The 5680-nt window shown below is 38.6% G+C and overlaps 1 pseudogene; it reads left to right on the top strand.

The window, feature by feature from the left end:
• The first annotated feature begins 309 nt into the window (after positions 1-309).
• LOC147371706 (olfactory receptor 8S1-like) lies at positions 310-1274 on the top strand (annotated as a pseudogene).
• The last annotated feature ends 4406 nt before the right edge of the window (positions 1275-5680 follow it).

Genomic DNA, 5680 nt, shown 5'->3' with positions numbered 1-5680 from the left:
TACTTATCCTTAACAATTGTGTTCCATTACCTTAAATTAGATGATATCACCAACTTTTCTCTAAATCACAGAGTTCCCATTGCAGTTAATCACACTGTGTTTCAATTATTTACCTTTATTTTTATATTCTTTTTTGAACTACTGCCTTTTAAAAAATTAGCAATGAATCTCATTCTCTATGTTCCATGAGACTGACACAAAACTTGACCCAAGTTGAAGTCATATTTCCTGAATGCTTGTGATATTAAAAGACAATCAGTGCAGTATGAAAATTGCTTGGAGGAGGATAGTAGAAAGTTCACTGTCATGCTTTTCTTTATCACATTTAGGGACAAGTCTCTGTAAATGGCCTTGGGAAACCACAGCACCATGATGGCATTTATCCTCCTTGGGCTGTCTAGTGATCCGCATATCCAGGCTCTGCTCTTTGTGCTGTTCCTGCTGGTTTACCTCCTGACCTCGACAGGAAACATGACAATGATACTGGTAATCAGGGCTGATTCTCACCTTCACACCCCCATGTACTACTTCCTGAGTCACCTCTCCTTAGACCTCTGTTTTTCTTCTGTTACTGTGCCAAAGATGTTGGAAAACCTCCTTTCTAAAAAGAAAACCATCTCAGTAGAGAGCTGTCTGGCTCGGGTTTTCTTGTGTTTATCACTGCAGGGACTGAAGCCTATCTACTCTCAGTCATGGCCTATGACTGCTATGTTGCCATCTGCCAACCACTACTCTACAGCCAGGTGGTGAGTAAACAGCGGTATGTACTGCTTGTGTGGGGTTCATGGAGCCTGGGCATTCTGAACACACTCATCAATGTCCCTCTGGCAGCGAAAATGGGCTTCTGTGATACCCATATCATTCCACACTATAGTTGTGAACTGCCCTCGCTCTTCCTTCTCTCTTGCTCAGATGTTTCCACCAACCTCATTGTAATGTTCTGGTCCCTCATCCCACATGGCCTTGTAACGTCCCTCTCAATCTTCTTCTCTTACGCCTGCATAGTCTCCAGCATCTTGAGCATCACCTCTACCTCTGGCAGAAGCAAAGCTTTTTCTATGTGCTCCTCCCACCTCACCACAGTAATCTTGTTCTATGCTTCAGGTTTTCTCCGTTATTTCACGCCAACCTCAGGATCCTCTCTGGAGCTGGTCTTCTCCGTGCTGTACAGTGTAGTCATTCCCAGGCGGAATCCTCTCATCTACAGCTGGAGGAACAAGGAAGTTAAAACAGCTCTGCAAAGAACATCGGGCAAGTATTTACAATGTTTTTGAAGGCATAATAAAGAGATAATGACAAGTAATTGTAAGAGAAATACATAAAGCAAGATATCGCATCACTGACATTGGGAATTTTCTGGCTGCTCATAATGTCAAATTTGGAAAAATTAATCAGAAAAGACTAAAGAAAAAATAACATAGATCTATTATATAGTGGATCATTCAGTTCAATCTTCTCAGAGGCAAAACATTGATTAAATATTCATGTGATACTGTGAAAATTTGCTTAGAACATATTCATCAATATTTCCTACTTGTTCTCATATATGCGTATTAAGGTGAGTTTCGTGTAAATTAGATATCAGAATTTATAGCTGAGTTTGCAAAAGGCACTGAAAGCTATAGTTTTCCTAAGCAAAAAATTTCCTGAATCTTTGAAGGACAAAGGTCATAAGTTCATAGGGCCATTGGATAATGAGTTCAGGTTAAAGTTACAGGGAGATAAATGAGTGAGTCATCATAATGGGGCTAAAGCTATCCCAGATATTTTCTCTTACAGGGAGTTTAAGTTAGGAACTAGGCCTGTGGAGAATTCCACTCCAGTGTGTGTGTGTGTGTGTGTGTGTGTGTGTGTGTGTATGTGCGCGCGCGCTCAGTTGCTTCTGTCAAGTCTGACTCTTTGTAACCCCATGGACTGTAGCCCACCAGGCTCCTCTGTCCTAGGGTGGCATAACAAACCTACCCATCATTTCCTGGATTTCAGTAGGGCCCACAGCTACAGGTAGAGGCATACTGCCTGAAAAACACAAGGAAAAAGCACAAGTACCGGGGCGAAGCACTCCTGTTTCCAAAATGAGCATACAGAAGGTATGCTCTGGACAGAGCAGAAGGTAGGTTCTGGACAGAACTGCAAAGATGACATGGTCAGTGGCTTCTTCCTTTCCTTTGTGGATCCTTTCCAGTCCTTGATACCTCTTCTGATATAAGTGCTCAGGGCAACATTTTTATTCCCTGAAAGAATCTTGCATTTCCTTAGGTTAGCAGTTGAAAAATAACTCACTGAAACTGAATATTTCTAAATGTCCTTAATGGTACATTTCTATAGTAATACACTCATTTAAATTCTATCATCAAAATATTTTAAAATTTCTTATAGGAGAAAAACATTTGAGCACCTATAGTATTTTGAGATGTTTTTCACTTGGTTTTTGGAGAATGTGAAGGATTACTAGCCAACTGAGAAAAACCATTTTATGTTTAAATCATTTTAAATGCATATCAATAGGCCATCCTTGACATACAATTCATCAAGTATGCATTTTTGAATTATTTATCTGTTTTTTCTATTCATTCATATTTGCATACATATTATATCACAAGAAATTATAGATCAATTTAACTGCTGCTCAATATTCATTTCTGAATAATGAGGTATTGCTCTGTGGACAGCAAATGTGGCAGATGGTAATAGCTACAATAAAGCATTTGCTGTTAAGGTTCCATTAACTTTTCACTACATTCAAAATAAAATGTTTTGTTACTATATCAAGTAATACACATGACCATGAACCAATTTGAAAGAAATAGAATTTATCAAAAGTTTCCAAACAGAGAGATGACAGATCAGTCTCCCCTCCTTTCATGAATCCCTATGTTTTTAAGTAAATTTCTTGGTGCTTCCTTTACTTGATATCCAGGAAGGGAGTCATCCATGTCTCACCTACAAGAAGGGGAGGAAATGTTTGTCCATCAAACACACTTTGGAATTCTGCACAAGGACAAAAGCATGAAGGCTCACTCTCCTGCCTTGAAGACCTCATAATTTCTTTTATGTATTGTTCAGTGTGTGTTAGAATAATAGTATCAGATCTTTTTTATCACCTGTTAGAAAGCTGAGGCGGAAAGGATCTAATCACAGCTGCTGACAGTTTTATTTAAAATGAGGAATTCAGCATCTCCTCCACTGTGAGCACAATAAATACATTTAATCTGGTCTGGCATAACTGATTCCAACTTGTATATTTTCTTAGAATGTCTTTTAATACCATGGGCTTCTTCTTTTTGATAGAATGTTAAGTTTTATGCATTCAAATCTGCTTAACTTCTTTTACAAAGATTCTTTTTTCCCTAAGCTTATAAAATGATTTCATTAATATTTGGTAAACAATAATATCAAACATGTTTTGAACATTTAATTTGTCTTAGAACTCAAATACTTTACATTGACCCTCCCATTAATTATCGACATTATACCTTATTATGTATAAGGTAGAGTTTGATCAGCCATGTTACATGGACAAGGAAACAGAATCAAAGAGGTTAATAAAAATAACTCAGTCATCCATATTAAATGGTGTAACTCTGAATCAAACTAGGCAGCTCAGAATCTAGAGGCCATGTTCTTAACTAATGCAAAACAAACAAGCTGAAACAAATGTGACTTGATTATTGATGTAAATAATGACTTGCTCTAGCTTTCTATATGCACACATGCAGACACACACATACACTTACAGAGAACTATTTGTTGTCCACTTGTACAAGCATGCAAATTTCAAGTCTGAAATGCTACAAAGAAGCTTTGCAATATAGAAATTTCTATTCTTCGTATAATCTTCATTGTCTGATGAGGAAAACTTTTTTCCAATTCCTTTTTATTTTCACATCCATTCGTCTTACGGTATAAGGGTGTATGCATTTGCAGAACACAGGCTACACATAGTAGCCCAGACTAGTCGTCGGGTTTTGTTATCTTTAGTGGGTCCTGAGACCGTCTTTGTGGTTCTCTGTCAAATAGGTAACTAGTGAATGTTTAGTGCATGCTGTGTTAGATGATTCTAATGCCAGGTGCTTAAGTCTGATACAAGAAGTCATGTCTTTCTAAAAATTACAAATACATTTTAACATGGCTTTGCATATTTCATTTATATTTAAAATTATCTGATTTACTGTTTTCATAAGCTCCCTTGGACTGCAAGGAGATCCAACCAGTCCATCCTAAAGGAGATCAGTCCTGGGTGTTCATTGGAAGGACTGATGTTGAAGCTGAAACTCCAGTACTCTGGCCACCTGATGCGAAGAGCTGCCTCATTTGAAAAGACCATGATGCTGGGAAACATTGAAGGCGGGAGAAGAAGAGGACGACAGAGGATGAGATGGTTGGATGGCATCACCGACTCAACGGATATGAGTTTGAGTAAACTCCAGGAGTTGGTGATGGACAGGGAGGCCATGCTGCAGTCCACGGGGCCACAAAGAGTCGGACATGACTGAGGCACGACTGAGGGACTGAACTGACTGACTGTTATTACGTGAAAATGAAAGTGAAGTCTCTCAGTCGTGTCCGACTCTTTGCGACCCCATGGACTGCAGCCTACCAGGCTGCTCTGTCCATGGGATTCTCCAGGCAAGAATACTGGAGTGGGTTGCCATTTCCTTCTCCAGGGGATCTTTCCGACCAGGGATTGAACCCAGGTCTCCCACATTGCAGGCAGATGCTTTAACCTCTGAGCCACCAGGGAAGCCCTATATTATTTGAAAAGTGATGCTAAAGGAATCAGAATTTCCAGAATTATTTAATGTCAATTTATACCTTTCTCAAGCCCCATTTACAAATTCATATTTAATGATTTGACTTAAATAATGGCCTTTCTTACTCTTTTGGTATCTGACGTCCTTCAAGTGGAATCTTTTCACAATCACTACTTTTAAAAAATAAACAAGTAAACAAACAATTCTGAAAGCTTTATAACCTTCCATAGAATGTTCCCGGTGTCCACCTAGTATGGGGCAGTTTAGGGTTGCCAGATAAAACCGAACTTTAAGGCCAGTCAAAAGGGAATTATTATTTATTCTCTTGATGTTTATTTTGGTAAGCAGTTTTTAATTGCTATGGGCCTTTTTAGGTGGCTTAGTGGTAAAGAATCCACCTGCCAATGCAGGAGACATAGAAGGAAGAGTTGGATCTCTGGGACGGAAAGATCCCCTGGAGTAGGAAATGGCAACCACTCCAGTATTCTTGCCTGGAAAATCCCATGGACAGAGGAGCCTGGTGGGCTGCAGTCCATAGGGTCACAAAGAGTAGGCCAAATTCATCAATCTTTCCTTTTATGTTTAATTAGACTTTTTCTTTCTTATTTAAGAATCACTGCATATCTGAAAGTCATAAAGAAATTATCCTTTTTTCTCTACAACATTTATTGTTTTACCTTTATGTTTGTGTCTCTGCAATAAATTAATCTGATTATGAGTCAGGAGTCAAGGTTTACTTTGTCTATAATATATTTGACTTGTCAAAAAGACTGTTAATACTCTCCCCCTCGCCCCCGCCACTGAATTTGAATGTAATCTTTGCTACATTCATATAAATGTTTCATATAAAAACATTGCTATCAGATGATGTTATATGAAACAATCTGTTTCCAGACTCTCAGCTCTCTACAGTTTGTCTATTTCTCTCT

The sequence above is a fragment of the Bos grunniens genome, chromosome 5 (genome assembly GCF_055505025.1).
Source record: "Bos grunniens cultivar Pamir isolate PY7600 chromosome 5, Bosgru_T2T1.0, whole genome shotgun sequence".
In the NCBI taxonomy this organism is placed as follows: domain Eukaryota; kingdom Metazoa; phylum Chordata; class Mammalia; order Artiodactyla; family Bovidae; genus Bos; species Bos grunniens.
This window is presented reverse-complemented; position numbering and strand designations above follow the sequence as displayed.